The sequence below is a fragment of the Humulus lupulus genome, chromosome 2 (assembly GCF_963169125.1).
Source record: "Humulus lupulus chromosome 2, drHumLupu1.1, whole genome shotgun sequence".
In the NCBI taxonomy this organism is placed as follows: Eukaryota; Viridiplantae; Streptophyta; class Magnoliopsida; order Rosales; family Cannabaceae; genus Humulus; species Humulus lupulus.
Window position 1 is genome coordinate 94,274,493 of NC_084794.1, and position 13,913 is coordinate 94,288,405.

The window sequence follows — 13,913 nt, forward strand, 5'->3', positions numbered from 1 at the left end:
TAGCTTCCTCGACCGCCACGATCGAGATATTTTAAGGAACATGGGTTATTGGCTTTATTTCACCGCTTAGGTCGGGTAGTTCTGTAAATTTTGTTGTAACTATATTTTTGATTTAAAACCTTTGGGATCCCTTGTATTTAGTCAAACATTTTGAATTTAAATTTTAACTTCATCGACAAAATTTTTTAATACCGAAACTGTTGTTTAACCTTAATTACACTTTTAAATCCAAATGACTCATCGAATGAGTTAAGCACTATTTTTAATACACTGTGTAACGGTCCTGAATCAGTAGGGTGTTACATAAGTTATCAAAAGTTATTATTTTTATGGTGATGTTTTATTAAGGTTATTATTTTAATTATAGGTCTTGACCATTAAGTGAGACTATTCTCTCAAGGAATTCTCCATCTCTCTCTCACACCAAGGTAAGGTTAAACATGTTTGGTTGATTGCTAATGTTTATGGAATGCATGTTGTATGCTAAATGTTTCAGGGCATGTACTTGGGAAGGTAAAAGGTGGACAAAGGAAACAATTTTTTTGACCATAGTGGTTGTAGAAAGGACCACAATGGCTTCCTCGTAATGCACACATAGATTTTCTGTATGATTATTCTATGTCTTGTTATGATTGGAGATTATGGTTCGCTACATGAAGTTTACTTTTATGTTGATTATTTGGTTTGATTCTCCTTACTGGGATGTTAGATCACCCCATTTTTCCTCTCCATAAGCAATAATTTATTATGTGATGGCATGGCGAGTGGGGATTGTTCCAAGAATGTGCATGTAACACCCTGGACAACCAAGACCGTCACACTATGTATTTTAAATAGTGCTTATCTCGCTAAATGAGTCATTAGGCCATAAATGTGCATCTAAGTGTTATTAATGGCAAGGATTAAAGTTTTGGTCAAGAGGAATGGATATTTTATTAAAAACGTTAAGCTATACATGGGATCCCATAATAGTGCTTACAAAGTTGTTTACAATCCAAAATGGTCATTTCAAAAGTTACAATTCGCCGACCTTATCAGCAAAAATAGGTTTAAACCTTAGTTCCCTTGAAACACCTTGGCTGTGGTGGTCAAGCGGTCGCATATGTACACGTCGCCACCTAAGCTCTCCACTCAAGGCTGGGTAAGATTTTCTTTCCATTTACCTGCACCACATAGTACACGTGAGCCAAGGCTTGGCAAGAAAACTTATTATTGAATGCACACAACTTTTAATAAATGATCATGAAATCATTCTGGGGCTCGCAACCCTAATCAGATGACTGTGGGTCATCCTGGGGTTTTGTGCCCTGAATAGATGACTTTTAAGTCATTCTGGGCTCCTATGCCTTGAATAGATGACTGTGAAGTTATTCTGGGGTCCTATGCCCTGAATAGATGTCTGTTAGGTCATCCTGGGGTCTTGTACCCTGAATAAATAATTGTGAAGTCATTATGGGGTCTTGTGCCCTAAATAGATGACTTTGAAGTCATTCTGGGGGTCCTGTGCCCTGAATAGATGACTATTAAGTCATCCTAGGGACCTGTGCCCTAAGCCATGTGACCATCAAGTCACCTGGACCTTTTAACCCTGGCTCTGAGTAACTAGCCATAGACTAGGCAAGCCCTTTAGTTTTTCTTCGACCATAGGGTTGGACGTGCGTATAATGCTCTGTTGATTAGATCTAATCATATCGACCAGCACTCGTTGCGCTATTGCAGCTCTTGGCTCATAAGTCAATGGCATACGACCAACACTCATCAATATTTCTATTCCTAACTGATAAGTCAGAGCTTCACGATCAACGCTCAACACTATTGTCATTTCTGACTGATAAGTCAGTGCGTTTCTCAAGTAAACAATGCAACCAAGCATTCATGATGCTACATATATCCATATATAGAGCACTCAACATGCTTCATCAATAATCATGTATGTCACATAATGGGTGCAGTTTTCTTACCTCAGGCTCGAGCGTAAAATAAGTTAAGAACGACCCTTGAGAATGACCCTGACCTTAGGCCCTCAGCGGTAACCTAATCATAACCAAATATGAAATCCCATCAATAAAATGAGTAATAAACGATTCCTAGACCGAGTCCTAGCCCCCAGGACCTCGAACTATACCAAACCGGGTAGTAGATTCGATCACGAGCCTTAATGTTTGAAAACCCGCTCTAAAAATCAACATTGGCTTAACAAGAACAGGCGGGCCGCGACCTGCCCCCAAGGGTCACGACGCGCCTCCCAGACAGATAGCCCCCGCTGTTTAGGTGCCAGGGGTAGACCGTGACTTGCCCTTGAGGGTCATAGCGCACCTAGCAGATAGAGCCCAATCAAGGCTCTGGGGTTCGCACAGGTCGTTGCTCTCAAGAACACGGCCTTGACTTTACCCAGCGAACCCAACTCCCCTACATTTTCCTCAATTCAAACTCAGCAAAAAATACTTCCAAACAATCCCAATATCAAAACCAAACCTCCAAAACCACATCATCACCAATCCAGTAATAAAAATCAAGCTTTATAACACTTAAAACACCACCAAATACTCATGATCAAACTTCCAAGCTTATAAATAACATTAAAAATAGAGGAAAAATCAAAGTTCAAGCTTAGAACCCTTACCTCAAACACTAAAGTATCTCTAAGCTTCTCCCAAACAAGAACCTAACTCAGAAAAGCTTCAATTCTCCTAAACCTCAAGCTTTAAAAAAATTAGCCCGAGCGAGAGAGAGGAAGTGTAACGCCCTGGCTACCCCAGAACAGTTACGGTGAACGGTGGACCAGAAATTTGACTCGCTACCCGAGTCCTTTGGTCAAAAATGTGCTCTAAGTGTAATTAACAGGTTAAGGTATAAAACCAATAAAAAGGAAATGGAGATTTTCATTACAAACTGCTCTACAGAGCTAAACAAACGTTTACAAGTTGTTCTCAGAAACAAAATGGTCACTACTGTTTTAAATTTACAATCCCGCCGACCTAAGCGGCAAAAATAGGGTAAACCCCCTAGTTCCTCTGAGAACTCCTTGGCCTTGGTGGTCAAGCAGCCGCATATGTACACATCACCACATCAGCTCTCCACTCAAGGCTAGGTGATCTTTTCTTTCCCTTTACCTGCACCACATAGCACCCATGAGCCAAAGCCCAGCAAGAAAACATAACACTTCTCATAAACATTATCAAATGATTATCGTTATAATCACACTGAACATAAAGCTCTCAAACAAGCGAGTGAACATCACATGATTCTGGCAGGGGAGAGTGGCTGCTAGGTAAGCCACTAGCCTCCAAGCACGTATTTCATTCATCGACCCTCGGGGTCGGTCTGGCATTAATGCTCTTTGAGTCATTCAATGCTAATAGTCGATTAAATCTAATCTATGTTGGCTTGCGTGATCCACGCTAAGGCCGTTCTGACTAATGAGTCAGCGCTATGTGACCAGTGTCCAGTATCACTGCCGAACCTGACTAATAAGTCACAGCTTCACAGTTAACACTAACACCTTTGCCAATTCTGACTGATGAGTCAGTGCAACGTGACCAGTGCCCAGTACCACTGCCGAACCTGACTAATGAGTCACAACTTCACAGTTGATACTAACACCTTTGCCAAATCTGACTAATGAGTCAGTACCATGCACAAGTGAGCAATATATGCTAAGCATTCTGTATTCAATCCATGTCCATATTCACACAACCAACATGCTTCACGAATATCCATGCATGTCACACTTGGGGTGCAGTTTTCTTACCTCTGGTTCGAGCTAGAATGAATACAAGAACGACCCTGAGAACGATCAACCTTTTACTCCTTTAGCGGTAACCTGGTCATAACCAATTATGGGATTCCATCAATAAAATGAACAATAAAAGGTTCCCAAACTAAAACCTAACCTCCGAGACATCAAACACTACTCAACCGGGTAGTAGGTTCAACCCCGAGGCCTTAGGTTTGAATCCCCATGCTTAAAACACTTTTCTAGCCAAATTTGCCCTGATGGGCCACGGCTCACCATCCTGACAGAGGCGTTTCCACCTCTAAAGTCATCTCAGGCCGCGGCACACCCTAGCCAGGCCGCAGCTCATTATGCTAAATAACCTAGAATTCAGCAACGCACCAGCAAACTCCCCTGCGTTTTCTCTCTCAAACCAGCCCTTCAAACCAACTCAAAACCTCTTCCAAACACCCAATTAAACCCCTAAACATCACCCACAACTCACCCTCATCATAACCCAAGTAAAACACCACAAAAACTCCCCTTGATTCCAACTTTCCATACCAAAATCTAGAGCTAAAATCTTAAAACGAAAACAGAGCATACATGGAAACTAGTGGCTAAAAGCTTACCTCAAGTTCAGGTTATGGTGCTCTTCCACAGTGGAACACTCTCCCAAAGTACCAAGGCCTAGCTCCTAAGCTCAAATCCTCAACAAGATCACAAAAATTCACAAGGAAGATGAAGGAAGGAGAAGGTACGGGAAGGATGAAGAAAACCCTGTTTTTGGTTCTGTTTTTACAGCCATCTAAAACCATATATATCCAAATCCCAAATGACCAATATACCCCTAGGTCTTTTAAAGCTTCTAAAACCACTCAAGGGTAATTTTGGAACTTTCCACCTACACCGTTAATCATAATTAACGCTTCCCAATTCCCGCTAATCTCTATATTCTCAAACACCAATATTTCACATCCCGTTACCCTTTAATGCCCGGTAACACTCTAATCATTAAAACACCTCGAGACTCACCCCGAGCCCCGAGCTTAAGCCTATTATGACCAAACCGATAATTGACATTCCTTGATCGTCTCATGCCAAATGGCTCAAACAAACCCACATCATAATGTGGTCTCAAGATATATCACTAACATGCGTGCAAATAATCAATTTACCCTTAACGGGCCAAATTACCATCACACCCCTGTAATTAAAAATATGAACTCACATGCATGCATTTCACATCATATCATAATATAATCAACATATACATGCATTTTATCAATTAATAACACAATTAAGCAAGTACGGCCCTCCCGGCCTATTATTCACGCCGTTTAAACACATCGGAGAATTCGGGGCATTACAGGAAGTGATCGAGAGAGAAGAAGAAGGTGCCTTGTTTCTGCTTTGCTTGGTTCATTCTATAGTCTTCCTTTGCTTAGTCAAGTCTATCAATGGCCTAAAATGATAAAAATGCCCCTATGGCCAATCTAATCCCTCAAAGCCACCCAAGGGAAAATTTGCCATTACCACCTACCCCGTTAATCATAATTAACGTCTTACAATTCTCGTTACTCCCAATATCCCCAAATAATTATCAAATCATTTCCCATTACCCACTCAATCCCAGTAATGTACTAAGTACCAAATTACCCCTGGGCTCACTGCAAGCCCGGTAATTAACCCGGTTGTGACAGAACCGCTAACTTGCTTTCTAGGATCGTTTTATGCCGAATAGCTCAAATATATCCACACAATAATGTGGTCTCACCCATATATCACATACATGCACATAATATACAAATACAACCATATAATAATACAACACACATATTCATCCATATCATCACATAATAATGCATTAAATCAATTATTGCCCTCCTGGCCTCCTAATCCAGGCACTAAGCCGTATTAAGGAATTTGGGACGTTACAGTGCATGTGCTCTGTGAGGGGACAACATGGACAACAGTGATCCTAGGAACACCATAGTTTATTTTCAGTTTTATGAAATACATTTCATTTATGTTGGAACATATTTATATAATTTCATGTTTTGGCATTATCTTTTATGAAACTCTATTCGGATCATTTAGAAAAAAAACTACTATCATTTGCTTTCAAATGTTAATTCAAAGAATATGTCCTAGTTAAATTAGGGTGTTACGAGTTGGTAACAGAGACAGGTTGTTCATCAAAAACTCGGAACTCTCACATAATACATGCACAAGATTGGAAGGAACCTAACTCATCATTTTGTTTGTAAGATGTTTCATTGTATGATTCTTTGTAATATATTTGTTAATATGTGCAGTTTAAGCTAGAATGTAAACTTCTAGATGAGTCATCCTTAAGGAGATCAGAAACATTCAAAAGATAGAGGAAGACCTGAATGATAGCTTCCCACTAATTAGGCTCTTTCATCAAATTATGATAGTCATCTATGCAATTCAGAAGATTATATTACAGAGAGGAGCCTTAGTTACGGGAAAAGAGAAATACCTAGCTCTTAGGGCAACCATCAAGGATCCTAGAGCCAGAGAAAAGATTGAATCTTTATATATGGAAATAATGGGCGATCTTGTAGATGAACAAGATAGGTATCCATTTCTTGTTACTCATTTAGTAAACAAGGTGAGAGTTACAACTAAAGAGGAAGCAGAAAAATCTAAGTCCAAGGAGATCAATATTGTAAAAGACCATGCCACAGATTCTGCGAGAAACCTTTTGGGGAAGCCTAAAGAAATAAATGAAAACCTATTTTTGGAGGAATCTAATAAGGAATAGATTAGACACCCATTAGTTCAAGATCATTTTATGTTTTCTATCTTTCTTATTTGATGTATTGAACTCTCGTTTCGTTTAATTGAATAAATAAATAAATTGTTGTTTTCTATATTTTTTAGTTTATTTTAAATTTTCTCGTTTTAAAACTAAGTTGTGTACCATAGTATATTATAATGGCATCGGGAAGGGAAACACGGACCGCAACTAACAGAGGAAGGGCAAGGGGAATAAGGCCAGTAAATGCCCCTGCTGACATTCCTAATGCAGTTGATGTCCTTGATGTTGCTAATGCCCCTAGAAATCTGGCAAAGCTAGAAATTGAGGATCCTCAAGCAGACATAGCTAAGTTAGGGGAATAGCTAAGCCTGAGAGAAAAGGAATTAGTTCGAGCTGGAAAAGGGCAACCTCCAGTACAAGCACCACCGTAGCAAGTGCCTATTGGACAAAAAAAGGGGTAGAGAGGGCACTTGGTAGGATGTTTCATACCAAAGTTTGAGCCAGTATACGAACGATTAAGGAACAAGCATCTGCCCAGTTTCAAAGGGAATGTCAACCGTATTGAAGCAAAGGAGTGGCTAAGGACGGTAGAATCTATTTTGGAGAACATGCCCAGTTACCACTTCAGGCTTAGACAAGTATACAAGCGGAAACAAGTAACACAAGGATGTAAGGTCAACAATTTTACAAGGGATATACTTAGGATTTAGAGCAATGTGTCGTTCATAGATAGATAGATATATAGATAGAATCCATTCCTTTCGAGGTATTAAGGGAGAGTTGCTCCACAATATCTACCTTTTAGGATGTGATACTATTAATTAGGTATATAAATACGATAACAAAAGACTTGATCAAGTTGGACACGAACAACCACAATGCAAGAATGGAGTATTATCAACAAAGAAAAATGGGCTAAAATATGGAGTTACTTTGGGAATGGTCATGTGGTCATCCATGGTGGTTACACGTAGTTGAAATCACAATCGAAGGCAAAAGTGCCTGGGAAAACTTGATTAAATCAGATATCATAGACTACGATATATTCTTTGGATGGATTGGCTAATGCACTGTGGAGAACCAATTGATTTTCAAGGGTAATCAGTGGTGTACAAGTTGGATGATGGAGAGCTTTTCATCTTCAAAGAATAAATGTTGGGATTCCGAACACCGACTATCTCAACACCAAACATGAGGAGCATTATCCATAATGGATGTCAGGCATACATAAGACAATTCACTAAGAAGGAGTTGAACATGAGGCAACAAAGGTGGTTGGATGTAATGCCCTGAATAGTCAAGACCGTTACACCGTGTGTTAAAAATAGTGCCTAACTCGTTAACCGAATCATTTGGACTTAAAAGTGTAATTAAGGTTAAACGAAAATTTAGGTATTAAAAGTTTTGGTCGGTAAGTTGAACTTTTCATTAAAAATGGTTGAATAGTTACAAGGGATCCCAAAAGTTTCTAAATAAAATCCAAGTTAATCAAAATTACAGACTTGGCCGACTTAAGGGGAAAATTTCAACTAATCACCCCTGCTCCTCAAAATATCTTGACCATGGCGGCTGAGCATGTTGAGTATGTACACGCTGCCCCTACAGCTCTCCAGCTTATGGTTGGTGCAGCTTTCCGTTTCCCTTACCTGCACCACAAAGTACCCGTGAGCCAAGGATAAGCAAGAAAACCCAAAAAAATCATACAAATATCCAGATAAACATTAACATGTATTGCATACTCTATAACAACAACTAGTTCTCATAGAGTTTCCAAACAATATAGGAATCATGCTGATTAGATGGATGTCACATCTTCACAATTGCCCCACCACTATGGCAGATATCACATTAGAATTATGGGCTTGCCTCTACGGCATACATTACGCATGTAATGCCCATAATGGCATCCCAAACGAGCGATTAGTACAAATAGTTATAACAACATAGATTCAAACAAAGCAAACATTTAACTATAAATGGATTCATGACACGGTTATTCTTGTGCCCTATAATTGTGGGTGCATGCCCTACACTCGGTGCAAGTGTCGACTTTCTTACCTTAAGTCTTGAGCGATAGAGCAAAGCAACAACGAGCACAATCCTTTACTCTTAAGCCTTGAGATACCCCTAGTCACAACATATTAACGGATATCCATCAAGAACTAAACCGATTAAGAGCTTCAAGATTGATTTCTAGCCTCCAGAACCTCGAATTCTACTAAACCAAGCAGTAGAATCCTTCCCGAGCCCAAAGGTTTGAGTCCCCGCTACTCAAAACCCAATTTTCCCAATTTCCCCAATTAGTGTCGTGATGCGCCTCTAGTCAGAGAGCCCCGAACCATAAAGGCACAAAACACGCATTACGACGCCAAGGTGGTTAAGAGGAACCCTTCAACGCCTCAGAGTTCATGTGGGCCACGGTGCTCCAAGAACAACGTCGTGCCGCAAGCCGGCGAACCCAGAAATTTCAGAGATTCTATAAATCGCAGCCGATCCCAAAATCCATCCAAACCCACTCTCAGCCAAATTTCAACCATCAGAAAAACACCAGCAATGCAGAAACACAACAATTAACAATCAAAAGCCTCTAAAACACACCCAAACTCAAAATCCAACAATTTTTCAGGAACACCAAAAAGAAAAGAAAAAAAAAACCTCAAAAGCTCAAGAACTACTTGAATTACCTCCTAGGATTCGAGTTCTCCACTGGATTCCCCAAGGTTAGCAGCCCCTAATTCTTCAAGAACTAGCTTCAATTCCACTAAGGGTTGCCTCTAAGATCAATACTTCAAGAAGTTTATTCTAGGAGCAAAGTAAAGTGAGAGAAAGAGAGCAAGAGGGAGGGAACGTGAGTGAGAGACTTGCCTCAGACTTTGGCTAAATTTGTGTTATTCCCTAGGAAAAGGACTATAATGCCCTTACCTTAAAAATCTTTCCTTTAGGCCCCCAAAGGCAAAAAGGTCATTTGATGCCACTTTCTCGCTAAACCTCAAATTTCACTTAAGATTCCAAATTAACTCTATTAATCCCCCATATACCATTATTTTCCCTCAATTATAACTCATACTACAATACCCATAGTAATTCACTAAATTACTAAAATACCCCTAGGCTCATCCTGAGCTGGGTATTAATCCCCGGTGAGACTTTTTCGCCAAATTGCTCAATAGGATCGCCTCGTGGCACACATCTCAAATATATACACATAATAATGTGGTCCACTCACAAAGCACATATTATTACAGATATACCCTTAGCGAGTCAAAATTACAAAAATGCCATTTTTAACAGAAACGAACCTATAAGCATGTTTAATATACTTAAACATGCATAAGTAATCATATCATAATATAACTCATAAAATTCACATATATAATCACAATTAAATCATATTACAACATAAACATCCAATTATACCCTCCTGACACAATAATCAAGGCACTAATATCTTGCAGTCATAAATATCCAATTATGACTGTGATATATTATACCACCCAAAAAAGGCCAACGTAGTGGCAGATGCTCTAAGTAGGCATAGTTATGGAAGTGTCTTGACACTTAAAGGAATAGAGATGCCACTTCAAAATGAGATTTTTAGGCTAGGAATCAAGCTAGTTACTGGGAGTATGTCGAGCCCCACCCTACAGTCGTGCTGAATCAAAAGGATGGCGACAGTAAATTCACTATGTCTAGTGGGGGATTGATGCATTACAAGGAAATTAAGGACAATATCATAAAAGAGACGCACACTACACCATATTCCCTACATCCTGGGTCTACCAAGATGTATAACGACCTGAAGACATTGTATTTTGTCCGTGAATGAGGAAGGACATAGCTACATATGTTGTTAAATACCTGACTTGTCAACAAATTAATGTCGAGCATCAAAGACCATACGGGTTGTTACAACCCATTAGTAATTCGGAATGGAAATGGGAAGACATAGCCATGGACTTTGTGGTGGGACTGCCAAAGACCACAAAGCAACACGACTCAGCTTCAGTGATCATTGATCGACTCACAAAGTCGACACATTTTCTTTCAGTTAAGACAATATGTACTGTGGATTAGTATACAGAGTTATATGTAAAGGAAATCGAACAACTTCACGGTGTACCAAAGTCCACATCAGATAGAGGTTCAATTTTTACCATAAATTTCTGGAAGAGTCTACAAAGGGCCATGGGTACTAGGCTGAAGTTTAGCACCATATTTCATCCTCAAACTGATGGAAAACCTGAGAGGACAATTCAAATATTAGAAGACATGCTAAGATCATGCGCACTTGACTTTTTAGAGCCATGGAGTCGCTACCTACCTCTAATGGAACTTTCTTATAACATTAGTTACTAGTCACCTATTGGGATGGCGCCTAACGAGATGCTTTATGAACGGAAGTGCAGGTCACCTCATCATTGGGATGAGGTAGGTGAGAAGAAGATACTAGGTCTTGAAGCAATTAGGGAAGCCAGTGTGGTGGTACAAAATATTAGAAAAAGGATGCTAACTGCCCAGCGTAGACAAAAGAGCTATGCATATCCAAAACATCGTGAAGTTGAATTCGCAGTAGGTGACCTTGTTGTTCTAAGGGTATCACCTATGAAAGGCCTTATGCATTTTGAGAAAAAGGGTAAGCTAAGCCCAAGATGCATAGGTCCATTTGAGATACTAGACAAGGTTGGGCAGGTTGCCTATCACTTAGCTTTACCACCAGCCATGGCAGATACGCACAATGTTTTTCACATTTCGATGCTGCAAAAGTATGTGTCAGACCCATCCCATGTGTTGAGTTACGAGACGTTAGAGTTGACACAGGACCTAAGCTATGTTGAGGAGCTGGTACGAATTATAGAAAAGGGAATCAAAGAACTGAGATTCAAGAAGATTCCACTAGTTAAGCTCTCGTGGAAGAATTGTTCGGCAAGAGAAACAACCTAGGAATTGGAAGATGACATGAGAATATAGTATCCCAAGATTTTTGGTGAGTCAAATTTCGAGGACAAAATGCCTTTTAAGAAGGGTAGGTTGTAATATCCGGACACACATTTTTATTATTTATTGTTTTATTTATTTATTTTTAAGTTAATTAATTTTTCTTTTATTTAATTATTTTATTTTACAATCCTTTACTTATTTAATTATTTTAATTAGTTACTATCTTATTTACCATATTATTTATTTGTTTAATTATTTTTGTATTTATTATGTGTGTATGCATGAACGCCCTTGGGTGTGTAAGAGAGAAGGAAGAGAGAATTGCTAGACATATTTTCTATGTATGGAAATTGTACTAAGAAGAAAATAATCAAAGTTATACCCTATTTGGAATATGAGGAGATTTGGCAATGAGAGATGACTAGATGATGTTTGTACAATAATTTAGGGATTTTCCCTATGATTTTCGAAAATTGGATTTTATCATCTATTGAGATCTTGATGATTTATTTTGGGTAACAATGTAAAGGAGATTTGATCGGTTGAGTAGATAATAGAGAAATTTTTGGAAAACGTGGTAGTTGATTTTGAAATTTAGGGAGAATGCAAGCCTAACTGATTTTGTGATAAGAGAAATCATCGGAGAATTTTTGGAAAGAAAGATCTCATCTCTTCCCTTTATGGAATTTCTGAAATCTAAGAGATGGAATCAAGGGATTAGGTACCATTGAAGACTTGATGATTTGAGAGAACATTTAGAGTGATTTTTTAAATTTTGGGGTGTTCACGGATTGACATCTTTCTAATTGATTTAGCCATGTAAATAGGATGATACATTAGTGTATATATGGAAATGAAGATCAATTAGCATTAAGTGGTGACTTGGTGGTGAAGGATTTTAGAGCCTATAAATAGAGAGCCTTTGCTCTCATATTTTTCACACCAACAAGAAGAAACATATGACATGAAGAGCAGGCGCAAAGCAAGGCTCTCGAAATTTTGGAGGAAGAAAGAGGAGGCCATGTGGCGAGAGCAAGAGTGGGGAGGAGAGACCTTCGAATCTTAACAGAGAAAGAAACAAAGGAATAAGAATGAGACTAAGAAACTAAAATCTTAGAGTGTTCAAAGGCTTCAAAGAAAAGAGGAGCATAAGAGGAGATTTCAGCCACCATAGTATTAAGGAGGTATCTTATTATCTTTGTGAATTCTTTCCTTTATAACCATGATGAACTTGGTGGGTAACATGTGATTTTGGTTAGGGTATTTATAAAATTGTTTTGGAGGCTATTAGTATGCATGACCCATGCAAGGAACGTGTGCAATAAATTGTGGTGGAAAATGGTTATATTTTGGGGTTAAGTTTGATGCTTATACGTTTATGGTAGTAAGTTATCAAAAATTATTATTTTTATGGTGATGTTTTATTATGGTTATTATTTTGATAATAGCTCTTGACCATTAAGTGAGACTATTCTCTCAAGGAATTCTCTATCTTTCACTCACACCAAGGTAAGGAGGTTAAACATGTTTGCTTGATTGCTAATGTTTATGGAATCCATGTTGTATGCTAAATGTTTCAGGGCATGTACTTAGGAAGGTAAAAGGTGGACAAAGGTAGCAAAAATTTTGACCATAGTTGTCGTAGAGAGGGCCACAAGAGCTTTCTCGTAGTATCTCTCCCATTTACATGGATAGTGCGTGCATAGGTTTTCTATATGATGATGATATGTCTTGTTATGACATGAGATTATAGTTTGCTACACGAGATTTTCTTTTATGTTGATTTTTTGGTTTGATTCTCCTTACTCGGCTATTAGCTCACCCCATTTTCTTCTCCACAGGCAAGAATTGGTTATGTGATGGCATGGCAAGTATGGACTGTTCTAAGAAAGTGTATGTGTGTTGTCCGGGGACCGCATGGACGAAGATTATCCTAAGAACACCATAGTTTATTTTCTCTTTTATGAAATACATTTAATTTATGTTGGGACATATTTTATATAATTGCATGTATTGTTATTATCTTTTATGATACTCGGAACAATCATTTAGGTTGTTACACATAAGTTACATGAATGATTTCACAAGTGTCATACCACCATCCTTGCACTTTCCCATGATGACATTCACCTCACTCAAGGTAGCAACCAACTCTTCTTCGGTTGTGTTGACCTTGGATCCATGGTGATGGGGTTTTCGATAATTGCACTCCCTAGAAATGTGGCCACTCTTGCCACAAAATTAACAAGGGCCTCTCACACCCTTGAATTTCCATTCATTCCTCGTAGGTGCTAGGTAAGTATTTTTATTTGATTGGGTCTTCTTGTGAGTCTTCCCTTTAGATTGAGAGGGTTTTTTCTATGGCATTAGCCTTTGATGTCCCAACATTGGAGTCTTCCATACTCTTGTCTCTAGAACGAGACTCCTCAATCATTAGGTGCTTCAAGATCTCTTCTAAAGATATCTCTTCAT